Here is a 19,307-nt window from a genome sequence, read left to right as displayed (position 1 = left end):
CAATCCTAAATCATTTTATGGTATTTACCTTTGATTTGATGTGACGAAAATGGCACTTTACCTCTGTGGTCTTCCAAAATCCATTAACCTACACTAACCATGAGAAAAATATCAACGGATGTCCATCGAGAGACATTCTACAAAATGCGTAATGAGTATTCCTCAAAGCTATCAAGATATCAAAAATAAAATAAGTGTGGAAAACAGTCAAAGCCAAGAGGAGTCTAAGGAATAGGACAAGTAAATGCAATATGGTATTCTGGATGGGATCTGGAACAGAACAAGGACATTACGTAAGATCTAAGAAAATCAAAATAAAGTATGGACTTCAGTTAAGAATGCATTACTATTGGTTCTTTAAGTATGAAAATGTGCCATACTAATGAAAGATGTTAATTAATTGGGGGCACCTGGGTGGCTTGGTTGGATGAGCGTTGGACTTTGGCTCAGGTCATGATCTCATGGTTCATGAGTTCCAGCCCTGCATCGGGGCTCGGAGCCTGGAGCCTGCTTCTGTGTCTGCCTCTCTCTCTGTCCCTTTCCCTGTTCTCTCTCTCTCTCTCTCAAAAATAAACATTAAAAAATTAATAAAAAATAATAAAAATAAAATTAAAAAAATATAATAGGGGAAATTGGGTGTGGGTATATGGGAACTCTCTTGTACCATCTTCACAGCTTTTCTGTAAGCCTAGGTATTCTGAAATGAAGTTTAAACTTAAAAATAATGTTTTGTTTTGTTTTGTTTTAAATATTTCTCAGAGATTAGTCAGTGCATCTTCTTTGCTGAACTAACTAAAAGTCATAGACAGAAGATGAAATCCACATTCCTTACTATTTAGACTTTGACTTCATGTATTGCCTATTACTAGTTATTCAAATTATTCTTTAACGTTTATTTATTTTTGAGAGAGAGAGAGAGAGAAAGAGAGAAAGAGAGAGAGAGAGAGAGAGAGAGAGAGAGAGAGAGAGAGAGAGAGAGCATGAGTTGGGGAGGGGCGGAGAGAGAGGAGACACAGAATCTGAAGTAGGCTCCAGGCTCCAAGCTGTCAGCACAGAGCCCGACTTGGGGCTTGAACTCATGAACCCTGAGATCATGACCTGAGATGAAGTCAGACACCAGCCAGGCACCCCAAGTTATTCATATTATGAATAATGTTCACTTGGCAGCCTTTCTATGTATATTAGTCTACATATCAATTAAGAACTAGAGATATTTGATTTCTTTAAAAAGAGGAAAAGCTTCATGCTTCTTTAAAGGAACAGAGTTTACTGGGTGGGCTGCAACAAGGTGGATCTGACTGAAGTTAGGGGGCTGAGGGAGCAGACATAATGGCTAGTGCTTGTCCAAGATAGAATGCCATTCTGATAGGTAATAATACAGTAACCCCTCAAAAGCAGGGAAATAAAAAATAAGGGGTAATCTAATATGTTAGTCTGTCTCAGAAGAGTCCAATAGAACAGGATTCAAGAGTAATTGTTATGGTAGATATGAACAGGCAGTTGCCAATGAGTAAATCTACCATGAGGGCAATGGTTCAGAAACCACTGAGCTAGGTGGGATATTGGGAGTGTGCCTCTGACATCCTTCTCCTTGGATGTGAATAGGCATGAAAACATGAGCATCAAGACAAGAATTTGATTACCAGTGGAAATACAAGATTAAGATCAGACACTGGGAATGAAGCAGAAACCCAGGTTTACTTAACAAACAGAGCACTTGCGTGTCAGGCTATTCTAAAGCACTTCAAAAGTATGAATTCACTATATCTTTATAAAATAAGATAACTTTTCATTACCATTTTATTCTTAATGTCTGGGATGGAACATGGATCATGATAGGCCATTAGTAAATGTGTTTTGTAAGGAAGAAAAGAAAGGAAAGGAGAGGAAGAGAGGAAAAGAGAGTAAGAGGGAAGGGAGGGAGGAGAACAAGGGAAAGATGCAAAGGGAGGTAGAGGAAGGGAAGGGAAAGAGAGAAGGAAGAAGGAGCAGATCACTGCCCCTAAAAGTCTGGGTTGAATATCTGAAATATCTCTTGTCCAAATCCAGACTGGTTGTAGGGAATTAAATTTAGCAGAGAATGGAGCACGTGGGGGATTGAGAAGGTTATGGTATCTTTGAGGAGGGGATGGAGAAAACAATAATAACAAAATGGCTAACATTTATTGATCACTGTGTGCCAGCACTGTGCATGGATTACCCCTACAAATCACTTTTATTATTAATATTATTATCACCCATGTTATAAGGAAAGTAACACATTTCATACCTTACTCTAGGTAACACTGGTACTAAGGTTCAATACTGAAACTCAAACCCTAGCTTTATTCTCTGCTCTTACCACTGTGTAAAATCTAGGCTAGGCACAGGCAGATCCTGACAAAGTAGATCAAAGAGTGGGCTCATTTTTGAAGCAATCGTGTCGCCTGTTTTAGGCAATCAGGTCCACTTGTAAGTGTAAGAAGCATGTTTTATGGAGTCAATACAGTCAGCATTTGTGAAAATGAGTCAGAAGGGTGTACAGGGACATGGTGTGCAGAAGGGAGGTGTTGGAGGGTGGAGAGGATAGGACAAAAGGCCTTGGCATTTACATCATATAAATCAATATCTGCTTTAAAATCTTGCTGATGACTGTGAAAGGCAGAAGATACTAAACAAACTCTGTGATGTAAGTCAGATATATACAACAGCAAGTGAAATAGCCTATTTTACGAGTCCCTTTATATGGCAGGAATTTTAAGAACAATTCAAACACAATGCACACTCGTACACAATTATTCTCTAGTCCAAAAAAAAAATCATTTTTGTCCTCAAGCAATACCTTGACCTGGGGGGGGGGTGCATTTTAATAGTAAAATATTAACTGATCCAAAATTAAAGAGCTCAAAATGTCAGATAGTATAAGGTCCCCTTTAACCCAGAACCAAAAATGTAGGCATTTTATTCAGAGCATTCCATCTTTAATAGTCTCAAGATGCATTAATGGGGACAGAATCATGAAGCTCTGGAGATGGCCTGTGCCCTGACTTCTTGTATCCTTGTCCTTGAACTTCAGCTCTTCTCCAATCTTTGTTTCAGCCCCAGAGCCGGGTTGTTAGCCTCACTCTTTTGAACTTGGTGTGGAAATTGTGCTATCTCAGAATCTGGTCTCAGACCAGATTAGTCAAATCCAGCCCAATTTCTTAGTAATTGCTACCAGTGTTGTTCAGTGAAGGCTGTGAAGCAGTATCCAGGCTGTGCAGGCAGGAAAGAATCCAGCGATCGATCAGCAATGTAGACCAGGATGCTGAGGGGAGGACTGGAGAACTAGATGCTCTATCTGGCCTCCATGTCCCCTCGAGGCTTCTTTTTCTAGCACAGCCTAGCAAGGACCTATTTGTGTGATTCTCATACACGTACACTGAAAACAATGGATGAGTTCACCAACCCTCTGCCAGCCCTGGAAACCTGCTCTTCTGCACATAGACTGGGAGTTCTCCTTACATCCGTAGGGTGAACCCAGGCCCCTTCTGCCCTGAGCTACCAATTCTCACTTCCATTTGCTTTTGTCAGTGAGATAAGCCTACTCCAAGATCTGCCAAGTGTCCTGGGACATTGGCCTGAAAACTTGCCTATTTCTTGCTATTCTTGCCCTAAACAAATAGGTCACGATAATACCCTTAAAGGTAGCATTATGATAAATCCCTCTTGGTCCAAGTTGCCAAACTTTATCTCCCACCATCTATAGCCCCTCCCCCAACCCAGACTTTGCTAATCCATCACCAAATGCATTTTCACTGAACCAGGATGCAGCTTCAGAAGCAAGCTTAACTTGGCAACACAGAGTGGATAGGGAGGGGACCATGTTCTCAGGGCTAGGAATCCGCTGAATCTCTCCTCCCCATTACCAGAGGAGCAAGAATCTCAGCAGTGTGATTTACTCTGATGACATTACGTCAACTATGGGAGGGGAAAATTTAATTCTAGAGACAGACGTAGAAAGCCAGTATATCCTGAGCCATAGCCAGGACTGATCAGACAAAATTGCCCAGAAGACAAAAATTCAAGTTTCTTTCCATGTCTCCCTTTTAGTTTCTTCACAACCCAGGCTGCCTAGAGTCCCTCACCAGGTCCTCCCTGGCATTTTTTGTTTCTTCTAACAACTTGCTCCACTTCAAAACTTAATAAATAATTGTGTCGTTCCTTCAAAAGTAAGCTCTTAGCCTGAGTTCATTTTAGGTACTTGAGAAATGCTGGTTGGCTGTCTGATTGGGGGATGGGGGCTGGGAGGGCCAAGAAAAAAATGCCCATTAGATACAAGGGGTTTCTCCCAGTAGGTAATGAATTAGAATCTTGTGAGGTTTTGTATAGAAATACAGGGCAGATTGCGACTGCTTACATGTAACAGGGGTATGATATAGTTAAATAGCAAGTCCCAGCTAGGTGGCACTGTGTTTTAAGTAAATAATTTTTAATGCAACTACAATAAGCTTGCTGGGAAGTTTGCTACACGGATAATGGCTTCCAAATAGTAAGGAGCAATTATTCAAGCTATAGTGCCTCATTAAAACAAATACTGCTTTATGGGCATAAGGTCACCAGATTTAGGAAACTAAAATACAGATGCCCATCTGGCTTTGAATGTCAGACAGACAATGTATAAATTTTAGTATAAGTATGCCCTATGCCATATTTGGGACATATTTACAGGAAAAAAAATTGATTGTTTGTCTGAAAATCAAAGTTAACTGTGCAACTTGTATTTTATCTGGCAACTCTATAGGGGCATCTCTTGTATATCTGGCATAGCATTAGTATTAAACACACATTTTCCTGTCTCTTACACCCATATTCAGATATCCAGCCCTTTATTATGCAATTCCCAAGTTTCCCTGCAAATCTCCAGGGTGCATTTCATATGTGCTAAAAGTTACTCTATCACACTATATAAATAGTTGTCTTCTCTCTCTCTCTCTCTCTCTCTCTCTCTCTCTCTCTCTCTCTCTGCTAAAAGTTACTCTATCACACTATATAAATAGTTGTCTTCTCTCTCTCTCTCTCTCTCTCTCTCTCTCTCTCTCTCTCTCTCTCTGTTTTTTCATTGTTTTCCTCTTTTGCCAGGATGGTCTGGCCACAACATCAAGGCAGTAATGTTGATACCTCACTCCGGTCAGCTGCCACATCATCTCCTGGGTACCATGCTGTTCCTTAGGGGGCTCTGGCATCAACAGGTGTCAGCTGAGTGACACCAGGGGCTACAGTGACCTCTGCTGAGGAGCGCCACATCCACCAGGAACCATCTCATCCACCTGACTTCGCAGCCTCTCGGGAGTGTTGTCTCCTGCCAGCTGTGTTGCTACTTAAGTCAAAGCATTGAAGGGGTTCCTGGGTGGCTCAGTCAGTTAAGCATCCGACTTTGGTTCAGATCATGATCTCATAGTCCGTGAGTTCAAGCCCTGTGTCAGGCTCTGTGCTGACAGCTCAGAGCCTGGAGCCTGCTTCAGATTCGGTGTCCCCCTCTCTTTCTGTGTCCCCCTCCCCTGTTTGTGCTCTGTCTCTCTCTATCTTTCAAAAATGAATAAAGATTTTTTAAAAAAGCATTTAAGCCAGCTGTGTTCTCTGCAGAAATACACAGAAAGACTCTCCAAACCTCTTAGATCTGCATTTTCTCATAGGACCTCAAAACATTTGGCTTGTGTTCCCATATCTTGAAGAGTTGGAAGTTGAAAGTAAATAGCACTTTAAACTTTTTGCTTCCAGTTCACCCCGTCCTATTGCCCACCACCAACATAATTCCACATAATTCACAGTAGTCAGATATGAATTCGATATGGGACTGAATTTGGCTTACTCCCACTCTGTGTTCAGAAATCTCTCCTCTGGAATGCCTGGGTGGCTCAGTTGGTTAAGTATCTGACTCTTAACTTTGGCTCAGGTCATGATCCCAGGGTCATGGGACCGAGCCCTGTGTTGGGCTCAGTGCTGGGCGTGGCGCCTGTTTGAGATTCTCTCTCCTTCTCTCTCTGGGGAAAAAAAAGAGAAACCTCTCTCCTCTCATATACAAGGAGGCATTTGTTACTGGGTGAAGCATGTGTACTTATTCCTTCCACCCAAATGAATTTTCTCCCAGGAAGCTCCGCAATCACACAGAAATGGCCCCTAGGGGTGAATATTTAATCCTTGATTATATTTAATCCTAATACAACCAAGTGAGAGAGCTATTATGTCCCTCATCTTACAATAAGAAATCTGAGATCAGAAATATACCTCAGTCATAATCACTTGCTGCTGTCTGCTTTCACTCTGCTTTTAGAACATATCAAGGTCCTTCTTGCCTTTATATTTGTTGTTTTCATTGTCCAGAAAATAACAAACTCCAAGCTGACTCCTTAACATTCAATTTTAGTCAAGTGTCACCCTCCCAGGAGGCCTTCTCTGACCTGCCTCTCTACAGCAACTTCTCAGCCATTACTCACTCTCCCTCCCCACCACCCTCTGATGCTTCATAGCTCTTACCAATTTGCAGTATCATTTATTTGTTTATTTTTATGATGTATCTGTTATTTGTCTTCCCAACTAAAATTTAAGCTTCAAGAAAGAAAGAACCTCGAACCTACTTTATCCCCAGAAGCTAAATAAATATTTGGTGAAATAATAAATCTAAACCTCAAGCTCTAGATGGTACCTCACAATTAAATCCGGGAATAATTATAAAATTCCATTCTTCTTAGCTACTAAGAAGATATTTTATAAATATGTAAATACACACATCTGCAAATTTTATAGAGGATATTATAAAGATCAAACAATCTGGTGATATCGTTCAATGTTGAAGAGAAAGAAAAGGAAAATGGCAAATGTGGCTTTTTTTGGCCCCAAATAAAATTTGATCACTTGATAATTTTGCCTTAGATAGGTCCTCATAATAAAATCTACTTAATCTAAGGCAATTGAGAGCCTCTCTTCTACATAACAGTCTTCATACTGAAGACATTTCTGGAAATCTGTCATTGTACTTTTCAAAATAAATAATCCCAAGTCCTTTAGCCTTCTCTTAGGGGTCCTATTGCTTTTCCTTTATTAGATCCAGATATGAAATACTCTGGCACTTGTGACTTTATTTGCAACTTAAATCAAGTACTGCAAACTCAAATGCCTACAAGGCTAGGAAGATAATAAAAATGAATGATCCTTTGGTCTTTGTGTCAATATATTTACATTGTATAAATGAGGGGTGGATGCCTAGATACAGGGCTGGTGGCTGCAATGTGCAGTTCCTATCAGTTATTGCCATTGATGTTGAGTCGCTGGATCTTCCAATATTTCAAGAGAAGCCAGAAATCCAGATTTTTATGAGAAAACTTCTAAACCACTTTAGGCTATATACGAATGTTTGTGTATCCAATGCTAGCAGTTGTTTGTGACTCTAAGATAATGATTCTCTAGTTGTTTTTCTCAAGACACATGCAGCCTTTGGCTCTCTGAGACCTTTAACTATCTATGTTAGGACACATTATTCTACCAGACTGTGGGGGAAGCAACATGTCACATGGCATCCTCGATTAATAATGATTACTGTCCTTTTTCCAAGTTCATGTAAATGCCTGAGGCAGTCCTGGCAATTGACGATACTGAATAATATTAGAATAACCTTGCTTTTCTTCTGAGTTACATATTCACTTTTCTATATTGGTTTTTGTGTGTGTGTGTGTGTGTGTTTATTCTTTATTACAGACCTCCCTGCTTTCTTTTTAGTTTATTGGCATTTGAGCCACCAGTATACCCCAGTCATATCATCAGATAATGATTCTCAATAACCTAATGTATGAAGTGTATTTTTTTTCCTTCAGCATTCTTCCTTAACTAGTATTCTAATGCATTATTTTAATTTGGCCCATTCACTGTACTTGAACAGCATACTATATATTCAATAACTGAACTATAGATTATATGTTAAAATTGTCTCATAAATCCAGCTCTTCCCCTTTACCAAATCAATTCTAGTTAGTTTCATTCCTTTTTACCCATTTCAGTAGGCTTCCAATTATTTCTTTACTTTAAGTTTCATGCCCATTTTGCCATTAACAATGTTGCCCAAATAAATATTCTAAGACTGTGGTTTTACCATAATCAGATAAATGTTCATATCTAATTATCTATCTTTTAATAGTTTCCCCAACAATCTAATATTTAGTCCCAAATCTTCAAAGACCACTTGTTTTCATCCCTCTCTGACTTTGCCAGACCCTTGTACCTTTCAGACTCTGGTCAAACATCTATTGATATCATGCAGAAACACTTGAATATAATATATAATGAGGGTCAGAATGGTGTCTGTGGTCAGGTAACCAAGGAAAAGAAACTAGCTTATAGAAGAACTAAGGGTAACTCTATGCTATAACCAACTTAGCTACTCAGGCCTCTGGCCATATACTCAGCTGGAGACCAACCCACACATTAAGCTTGTGAAAAATGCCCTTAGCCATGCACTCAGGTGAGAAAAAGAAAAAGGAAGAGAGAAAATAAAATTCACTACCCTATAGACCAAAAAAAGGAGAAAAAGCAAAACAAAACAAATCTACCACTTCATTCAAAGAGTATACCTTCAAGGAGAGCATAAGAGTAGATATGAATCTGATGTTTCCTCAGGCGGCATCCGTCTCCCCTCCCAGTGAAAGCACTAAGTGTGACCCAGAGCTTAAAGATACAAATTTTCTTACAACCATCAACTTTTTCATCTGGTGCTCAAAGAAGTTGACTCTGGGGCTTTCTGAAAGGTGGTATGTGAATCTCCATTCCAAGGAGCACTCAATGAAAATTTGAAGAATATACAGTTGATGTCTTGCATGCCAACTTTAGAACTTACCTTCTATACCTGTACATACCCCAACACTACCACCACCACCAACACTTAAAATGTGGTTTCACTAAATTCATTATTCACAATTTCTGCAACACGTTTTTCTAAGACGGAAAGTATGCCATTTAAAAATTTTTTCCTTAGGGAAGAAATTAAAACTCTATTGAAAATATTTACAAATAACAAAATCATGATTCAGTTCATGATCGAGGAGCTAGTATTAGATTTAACCCTCATGTAATAGAAAACTATGCAACGGGAGAAGAGCAAACTGATTTCAAACATTGAAACATGGACAGTATAAGGCTGTGACCCTCGAAAGAAGGAAAGCGCATGAGGTCAATTTCCCATTCATGCTGGCTTGTTGTCGGGAGAGATTTCCAAATCATTTCTGAGAAAATTGAAGAAGCAAAGAATTGCTATCTGGCTGGAGGGAGTAAATAGTAAGTGGGTAAAAGAAATGGTTATTAGGCTTTGGGGATTCTAAGGCATCTATAATTGTTAGGGCAGGCTCTGGAGAGATGACACCACTGAGAGGAAGCCTGAGAAATTAGCATAGAGATTCCCCTCTAGTCGTTGGCCAGATTCTAAGCTGTGCTTGTGCAGGGCATGAGTCTGTGAGGATAAGCAAAGAACAGCTGCTGGGGGACTGAGAGGTGAACAGAGATTTCAGAGCCGCGGAGTGCGGGGGAAACATTGGCATTCCCATCCCAGCCAGATGGAGATATGCTGATGAACAACTTGAGCATTCAGTTGAGAACTCAGAAAGCCTATGCCTTAGGATTTAGGACTGCAGCCTAAGATCCTTATTCTTGCAACGTGCTAGGACTAACAGCGAATGAGAGCAAAGGGATCTGCCACGAATTTAACTTTATTTCAGGACAAAACCCCCTCTTCACAGGAAAATGACATCACCTAGAAGCTCTACCAGATATGCAAAAAGCAAGATGACCTGCGAGACCCATTTCAACAGAAAGTTGGCCAATAAAAGATTCATAAATGATTCAAATATTGAAATTAGCAGTGAAGAAATCGGAAGAGCTGTTATAAATATGGCAAAATTTTTAGTAGAAAATATGGGCAAAATGTATGAACAGATAGAGAGTTTCAGCAAAAAGTTGAAACTCTAGAAGAGGACTGGCTGGAAATGTTAGAATTGAAAAGAAAGTCTCTCCAAAACAAAGGATTTATTGAAATATTTAATGGACTTGAGAAAGCAGAAATTTTCATAATCCCAAAGTCAGTGATTTAAATCTATACAAGCTATCTAATATGACCCAGAAAGGAAATATAAAAGAATGAAAAATGCAGGCCAAAGTTTCCATACATGTGGACTAATTTCAGACAGTTTAACATACATGCAACTACAGTCCAAATGGAGTTGAGACAGAATATGGAGCAAAACAGAAGATATTTGAAAAGATAATGGCCAAAAATTATCTAAATGTGATTAAAAATATCAATCCACAAATTCAAGAAGTACAGCAAATTCCAGGAGAATGAATAAATATAAAAACCACACTGGAGCACATCAGAGTGAAACTTAAGCATATCAAAGACAAAGAAGAAAATCTTAAAACCAGCAAGGGACAAAAACATATTATATTCATGAGTACACCAATAAATATGATGCTCTCTTCTCATCAGAAAGAAATGGAAGCCAAAAGAAAATGGAATGACATCTTTATTGACATATTCAAGGACTTAGAATCATATATCCAGCAAAAATATGTATCCAAAAATGAAAGCAAAATAAAGATGTTTCAGATAAACAGGTGCCTTTGACATTAGCAAAGTCACACCACACAAATAAAAAGGAAGTTCTTGGGTTAAAGAGAAATGTTCCTAGATAAAGTCTGGACCTATACGAAGTAATGAAGATCACCGAAGGTGGTAAATATGAGAGCAAATATAAAAGGTTAAATTTAAATTTTTTTCCCAAAAGAACATGTAACAGATGCAAAGAGCAAGATAGTAAGTTTGAACCCAACCATATCAATAATTACAATAACTCTAGGTAGACTCAACCACTCTATTTAAAAGACTTGCCGGGGGGCTTGGGTGGCTCAGTTGGTTAAGCACCGGACTGATCTCTGCTCAGGTCATGATCTCACAAACTGTCACATCAGGCTCTTGCACTGACCACAGGAAGTCTGCTTGGGATTCTCTCTCTCTCTTTCTGTCCCTCTTTCCCTCTCTGCTCTCTCTCTCTCAAAATAAATAAGTAAACTTAAAAAAACATTTTTTAAAGACTTGCAAGGTTGGAAACAAGACTCAACTAAATGCTGTTCATAAGGGATCTATTTTAGGTATAAGGACACAGATATGATGAAACAAAGAAAATTATGTGGTATGGTTCAAAGTCAATGTGTATTAACATAGATAAAGAGGGAGAATTCCTAATGATAAAAGTGTCAATTTATTAGGAAGATACAATAATCTTAAATATATTTAAATGAATAGCATAGTTTCAAAATACCTGAAAACATGAGGAAAAAAGGAAAAGAAAAAAATAGGCAAGTCCACAATCCCACGTAGAGATTTTCACATTTTTCTCCCAGTAATTAAAACATAAATCAGACAAGAAATTCAGTAAGGATACAAAAGATTGGAAGAACACTACTAACACTTGATCTAATTGACATTTACAGTGCACTATGCCCAACAACTGCATAAAATATATTACTTTCAAATGTAGACGAGAAATTCATCAAAACAGATCATATACTGGGCTATAAAAATGAGCCTTAATAGGTTTAAAAGACAGAGAATGTTCCTTAAAAACAATGGGATTTAAACTAGAAATCAATTTGGAAAAGTAGAAATCTCCTAATATACGAAAATTAATTACCACACTTCCAAATAAGCTATGGCTCAAGGAATTCATTTGGAAATTATGAAATATTTTGAATTCATCTGACTGCTGTTTAAGAATAGACAAAGGGGCTGGGGCGCCTGGGTGGCTTATTTGGTTAGGTATCTGACTTTCGCTCAGGTCATGAACTCACCATTCCTGAGTTTGAGCCTCATGTTGGGCTCTGTGCTGACACCTCAGAGCCTAGAGCCTGCTTCACATTCTGCGTCTCCCTCTCTCTCTTTCCCTCTTCCCCACTCTCACTCTGTCTCTGTCTTTCTTAGAAATAAATAAACATTTAAAAAAAAGTTAAAAAAAAATAGACAAAAGGGAGAAGGCAAGGCCAGAAACAAGGAGAGCAGTTAGATGGTTATTACATACATCCGCATGGCATGATGTGGGTGGTAACAAGGTGTGAGAATTGGTCAGGTTCTGAATATGTTTGAAAATATAGACAATAGAATTTGTGACAAATAAAGTATACAAAGTATGCATGTATTCATACATATTTAGTATTAATATATTAATATTAGTATGATTAGTATTTAGTATTAAGTAAATAAAGGAAAATATGAAAAGAAAGAGAGAAGTCAAGAATTAATGTGAGATTTTTGCCTGAGTATGCAAAAAGATGGAACTGCCATTAACTGAAATGGGGAAGATGGGAAGAGAAACAAGTTTGGAGAGCAAATAGTGTAAGCTGAGTTTTGATCACAGATACTCACTTAGATGCCTATTATCCATTTTAGAAATGTCCACTAGACAGCTGGATATATGATTCTGCTATTCAAGGGAAAGGTTGCAATTAGGATATATATTTTAGAAACATATAAAATAATTTATATCTGAAATAAATTCTACACTATATGCTTGCATGCTGAGATCACTAGTAGAGTTAAGACTTATCCCTGAAGCACCCTAACATTAAGTGTCCAGATAGATGAGAAAGAATCATCAAAAACCTCCAAGAGATGGCCAATGGCATGGCAGGAAAACCAAGGATTTGATGTTCTGGAAGTCAAATGAAAGTGTTTCAAGGAGGAGAGATGACCAAATTTGTTAACTTCTAGTTGTAGGTCAAGTTAGATGACAACTGTGAATTGATCTTTGATTTAGAACGTGTAAGTCAGCTGGTGACCTGGAAAAGATTAGCAGAAGGGGAATGTTGTGGGTGAAAGCCTGACTATTGACTTCAAGAGAAAATGGACACAGAGTAAAATATGGACTTAGAGTAACACAGAGTATTTAGAAGTGAAGTGGCAAGAACTGGGAAATTCTCTTCTAATCGCTTCATCAGGAAGACAAGGAAAGTGTTGGCGATTAGGAGTGTGAGGAGAGGAGAGGAAGTATAAATTAGTTTATATGGGAGAATGGCAAAATGAGCAGGAAATGTGCTATTATTGTTGAGCAACATTAACAGCCAGTTAAAGTAATTCATTATGAACTTAAGTGAAACCAATCATCACGGTTGCTTGTTTTTCTCTAGACATTTTCATTTGAGCAGGTACAGGGATAAGGCAGAGATTTAGATTTAACCAGGATTGGGACTTTTGCCTCTTAAATACAAGAAATATAAAGGTGTATTCAAGGAAATGATTATAATGATTGACAATGGAACCTAAAAAAGAGAGGGACAACATGAAAATAAGTAAAAAGCTGGTAGAATCAGTGAATTTCACTATGGAGGGGATTGAATGAGCATCAGAACAGTAGGAGTGAGCAGAAAGACTAAAAGATGCTGTTTAGAGACCGTAGTGCTTGGCTGAAAAATTATAGAGGGAGTTCATGATTGGTGCTGTCAGTGGGAATGAGTCTGTGGTGGTTTAGAGGAAAAAAGTCATTGAATGACAGCAGTTAAAGAAACTGAAATTTTAGGGGCTTGGGAAAATAACCCAAATGAATATTGAAAGCACCCAGTGTTATGACAAGGGTAGTGTTGGAGAGCATGACAGCAAGCCAGGAGCTAACATCTTCGAGGAATAAGAGGATGTTGGCTGGCAGATGGGTTGGTAGATGGGTTGCATACGGGTACAATCTGTTGGCTTAGAAAGGAAAGAGAACAGTCTAGAAGGGACATTTAGGAGCAAGAAGGATTCTTGCCTCACCTCTAATACCTGAAGTACCACAAGTTCAGGAGGGAAGACAGACACCCCCAAAGATATCCAACCCCAAAATGATTTCCTCAGCAGAGAATCTGCTTTCAAACTTGTTCTTAATGACAGAACAGTCCTGGTTTCTAGAAATAGCCCTGGAGAAAATGGTTGTCACTAAATCTGCTTTTCTGGCTGTTGAAGTGTCTGCTCCGTCTTGACACTTCCTTTGGTGCCATAAAAAAAGTGTTACTGCTGCATCTCTGGTAGTCTCAACCAACCCTCAATCCACTCACAACTTTGAAGATCTCACACCTTTTGACAAAATTAGTTTCCATGGGATGAGACAGAGGTTCTCTCTTGTCTTTTGCAGGGGAAGGATAAGCCAAGAGATGATGGGCTAGTTTAAAGCACACTTGGCTACTGTTACAGGCAGAAGGTAGGAAAACTATGCTGTCAGGAAACACTAAATATAAAACTGAAGTATGCAATTTATCAATACTCTGGAACACACTAAGTAGGACTATGTGGTGGACCCTGAAAGCAACCAGAAAGTTCTGAAAGGTGAACCCTCCAAGCTGGGAAAATGTCAGAAGACTATATTAAAGAAGAAACACAATCAATGGACAAATGCTCATCTCCCTCATAATTTGGCATGTTTTTCCTTTTTAAGTTGGTTTTTCAGCAGAGGGAAACTCTTCTTAAGGGTTAACTTACTAGACTATTACACTATAGTCAGGAATGAATTCCTAACATCTGATGAATCACCTCCTTAGGAGAAGGAGGAGAGAGTCAAGTGAAATGTGGAATATGTCACAATGAAAGCACAAGATGGGAGCACTGACAAGGCAAGACCTAAGAAGGCAGACCCTAGAGACTGAAAAAACAAACATACAAACGAAGAGAAACGAAAATTGATTCCCCAGGGAAGCCTCCAGAAGAAAAGCAGTTCTGGTGACACCTTGCTTTTATTCTGACCTCCAGATTTGTAGGAGTATACATTTGTGTTGTTTCAAGCCACCAAATTTGGGGCAATTTGTTACAGCAGCAATAGGAAATTGAAACAGTAAGCTGATACTCTACCACCAAGAAGTCAAAACAGTGGTTGATTTCACTACTTTCTCTTACAAAAGACTCCCTGAGCCTAGTGGAAAACACGTCGAGCTTCTGTTCTGAATAAACGCACTCCAAAGGTTGCAACCCTTAAAATAAAGATTCAAATGACTTTCATCATTTAATTAGGAAACTTGTTTGACAATGCCAGACCTCCTGCACTTTCACCCGAAATGGAAATGAAAGAGATTCTGTTTCCAGCATGAATTCCATAAGTATTTGTTGGCCATGATACAGAGCAAAATTTACAAAGAGAATTTTTGGCAATAAAATAAATTGAAGATCTTTGGGTACTTGTTCTTTCCATAAGTGAATTTTATGCAATCTGACCAATGGCATTGATCTGATCTGTTTTCTTTTTCTTTCTCTTTTCTTTCCTTTTTTTTTTGGAGTGATAATAACAAACCTAGTACTTTGCCTTTGTACTTTGCCTAGTACTATAGCCTTTGACAAAATGTTTTGCATACATGTCTCAGGTGATCATCACCACGTTCTTAGGAGGTGATTGAGATTTTATTGTTTTTTATTATTTTATTTTATTCATAAAAAGCCTAAGTTTCAAGCAACATTGACTTCTCAAATGTCATCCAACTATAAATGACACAGTAGCAACAGAAAATCTCTTATTTAATTATGAACACTGTATATCCACATGCCTCTTCATTTTATGCTGTGCTTTTCTGGTGTAAAATTCTTTTAAAAAGCAATGATGTGTTCTTAGCAAAATAACTGGATAAAATGTTTATTATTCTAACTTTTTCTTCTGATATATATATATCAGATATATATAATATATATTATTATAATTATATATATAATTATATTATATATAATTATAACAATTATATATTATATATAATCATCATAATATATATATTATATATAATCATAATAATATATATTATATATTATATTATATATATTATATACATAATTATATATATATAAATTTTTCTTCTGATATATATATATGTATATATATATATATATGTTATATATATATATTTTCCAGGCACCAGGTCTACAACAGTGAAAAAGATGAAATTCCTATCCTCAAGATGTTCATTGTGTAGAAGAGATAACATGGTAGATTGGTATTTGCCCTTACGGTTGGTGGGGGCTATGATAGGGGTCAATACTGGGTCAGAGGAGCAGAGAACAAGGGACACTAATATAGGATTGGGGACATCAGGGAGGACTTCTCAAAAACGATAATTCAGATATGTCAACTGTAGCTGAGAAAATTAGTCCAGCAAATGGGAGATGGGGGTGGAGAAGATGTTTCAGGAAGAATAAATAAAGCAGGCTGGGAATAGGTTTCCAAGAATGTTTCAATAGGGCAGAACTGCCTTCTCCCCAACACTGGGTAACACATTTACTATTTAACAGATGCTACCCAGATGCCAATGGGACAGTGTTGAGTCTTACTGGTCTTTCCAGGAGGCCACCTGAGTAGAAAGATTTTGTTTTTCTTTCCTTATTTTTCTTTTCTCAAGAAATCACTAGAACTTTCTGATATCAAATGTTAATTTGTTCACTTCATATCTAAAATGAGTTTCCTGATTCCTTCTAGGAGAACTGCTAAAACACACTTATCTTTTCAGACTTTTAGCTCTTGTCCATGAGGATACCCTTCCCTGAATCTTGCCAGTTTCCCTGCCCTGGAAAGAACAGATGTGATATGAACATCTTAAAATGTCATTACTACACCACTTTGCAAATTTCTTAGCTCCAGATGTATCAGGCCTAGAATGTATAAAGCATTTTAACAGCTTAGAAATGCAAAATTAATGCAAAGCAATGTTATGTTAAATAACAGTTCACTGGTTTACCATGTTGTATGTTGTATGTAACAAATAGTCCAAATTAATTCACTAAGGGTCATGCTGGGGACTTAAGAAAAGAAAAAATCAGTTGCTTTTCTAACATGCAAAATTTACCCCTAGGTAGAATAAATTAATTTATTAAATATAGCTGCAGAATTTATTTATTGCGCAGGGTTTGGAAAATGGGAGATAGGTACACTCTTTTAGCTGTTTAAAATATGGAGTTAAGACGTTAAAATAATTTATCAAGAGGAGCGCCTGGGTGGCTCAGTCGGTTAAGTGTCCGACTTTGGCTCAGGTCATGGACTCACAGTTCATGGGTTTGAGCCCTGCATCTGGCTCTGTGCTAATAGTTCAGAGCCTGGAGCCTGCTTTTGATTCTGTGTCTCTCTCTGTCTCTGTCCTTCCCCACTCACACACTGTCTCTCTCTCTCTCTCTCTCTCTCTCTCTCTCTCTCAAAAAAAAATGAATATACATTAAAAAAAGTTTTAATAATTTATCCAGAAAATTCATAAGGACTCCAGCGGGGTGCAATGCACAGAAGGTGCCAGTGAGGCAACATGACTTTCAAGCAGGACCTTATCTTCTCCATTCATTGCTTACTTTCCTGCCACCTAAAACTGGGTGCTTGGCACCCAGTAGATGCTTAGTAGTTATATATTCATTAAGGGAGCACATGAATACCTGTTATAGTTTGAATTATGTCCCCACCACCCCAAACCCATGTGTCGAAGTCCTAACCCCAAATAACTCAGAGTGTGACCTTATTTGCTGACAGACTCTTTAGAAAGGTAATCACGCTATAATGAGGTCATAAGAGTAGACTTTAATCCAATATGACAGGAATCCTTCTAAAAATGGTAAATTAGGAGAAAGATATGCACACAGGAAGAACAGCATGTATTGATGAAGGCGGAGATAAGGTGATGTTTCTACAATCCAAGGAATAGCAAAAATTGCCAGCCAGCCACCAGAATCTGGGCGAGAGGCATGGAATAGATTATCTCTCACAGGCTTGCTGAGATCTTAATCTCAGATTTAAGCCTCCAGAACTGTGATATAATAGATTTCTGCTGTTTAAGCCACCCAGTTGTCAAGCCCTAACATACTGATATAGTATCTTTCCAGTTATGTCTTGAATATCCAAGTTATCAGCTATCTTTATTTTAATGTTCTATATGACTTGCGTAAGTTCTTTAGTTGTGTTTATGTCAGCATTTGACTACCTAACTGCTCTGTAAAATAGATCAACCTACTAGCTTTGTATTGCACATACCATAAAACTGTTCACTGTGCAAGTGTTCAGAAAAATGCTTAAGTGTACACAAGCTATAAAATAGTCTCATCCCTTCCATTAAGTATCTTCCGCATATGCTTGAAGATTAAATGAGATGAATTTTTGCAACATATATAGATGGCCCAGAGAAAGCCCTCAGGAGATGAAATTTGCAAAGATAATGGCTTAATTTAGTGTAAAAGAAAGATGTGTTAAAATTATATATTATGGGTTTAAACTCTTACTAACCATATGACCTTGAGCAACCTACGCAATCTGTCTGTGTTCTTGGAGAGGTTATGTTTGTTCATGTTCTCTTGTAATGATTTTGTAATAGGATGTAAAGATGATTGTGTTAATATATGAAAATCTCTTAGCATAGTGATGACCACATAGCAAGAACTCAATAAGAGATAGTTTTGTTGTTACCCATTGAATATAAAAACACTGTGCCAGACACTGCGTAGGAGTTGGAAATATAATAAGTGTCAAAAGTGAACAAGTTTTACTTCTTAGTAAATTCAAAAAAGCGTATGAAACTATTATGGTTAGAAAATGCCGGATGCTGTAACTAATAAACCACCAAATTCCCATGGCTTACCCCAATAGAAGTTTACTACCTACTCAAGCAAAAGTCCAAGGTGGCTGTTCCTGTTTGGCAGGTGTATCTTTCCTTTATGCGGTGATTCAGGGAACTAGACTCCTTCTGCCTGTGGCTCTGGATTCCATTAGGACCCCAGTGTCCTCTGCCTCCAGCCAGCAAAAAAGAAAAGGGAGAGAGTATAAGAGATGTTGGAGAAGCATAACTACTTTTCAAAAACCCAGATCCAAGAGGGACCATCCTGCTTCAGCTCATGTCTCATTGATGAAAATCATTCGACCAGGATGGGAAAAGTCTAGAAAATGTAGTCTCTGGCCCAGAAGAACTCCCAGCAACTCATACAATGAAAATGGGAGATGCAGCTTTGCTGCAACTGTCACAGAGCTATGTCTATGCACAGTGACAAAATGGAATGATCCCAGGGTGAGGAGGAAGTATAGAATATGGTCTGGGTGTGAAACCAGACATTCTCAAGGCTCCATATTAGAACTCTGGAGTTCTGAGCACTTTTAAACCTACTGTCTGTCATATAATAAACAGTAGAAACTCCTACTTGGTGGTACAGGCAGGAAAGAAAAAAGACTGATGAGGAAATACTGTTAAATCCTACAGGAATTGATTACTATGATAGGACTCCAGAGTGATAGTCTAATGAAAGAATTTAAGCTTAAGGTTGAAGAGTTTTGATGTAGTTTTACTTCCACTCA

At 38.1% G+C, this 19,307-nt stretch overlaps 1 protein-coding gene across 9 annotated transcripts in view; it reads right to left on the bottom strand.

Moving 5' to 3' along the window:
• SNX7 (sorting nexin 7) overlaps positions 1–19,307 on the bottom strand; it is a 239,168-nt gene that overhangs the window by 42,336 nt on the left and 177,525 nt on the right. For 7 of the 9 annotated variants that reach the window (XR_008295069.1, XR_008295073.1, XR_008295070.1 and 4 more), the window contains one exon: positions 18,624–18,749. The exons of the other annotated variants lie outside the window; for them this stretch is intronic. The gene's annotated coding sequence lies outside the window, so the exon portion shown is untranslated. The remainder of the gene's footprint in view (positions 1–18,623; positions 18,750–19,307) is intronic. 9 annotated transcript variants of the gene reach the window in all.

The sequence above is a fragment of the Acinonyx jubatus genome, chromosome C1, assembly GCF_027475565.1.
Source record: "Acinonyx jubatus isolate Ajub_Pintada_27869175 chromosome C1, VMU_Ajub_asm_v1.0, whole genome shotgun sequence".
NCBI classification, from domain to species: domain Eukaryota; kingdom Metazoa; phylum Chordata; class Mammalia; order Carnivora; family Felidae; genus Acinonyx; species Acinonyx jubatus.
Note: the sequence above shows the minus strand (reverse complement) of the source record. Positions and strands in the feature narration are given on the sequence as shown.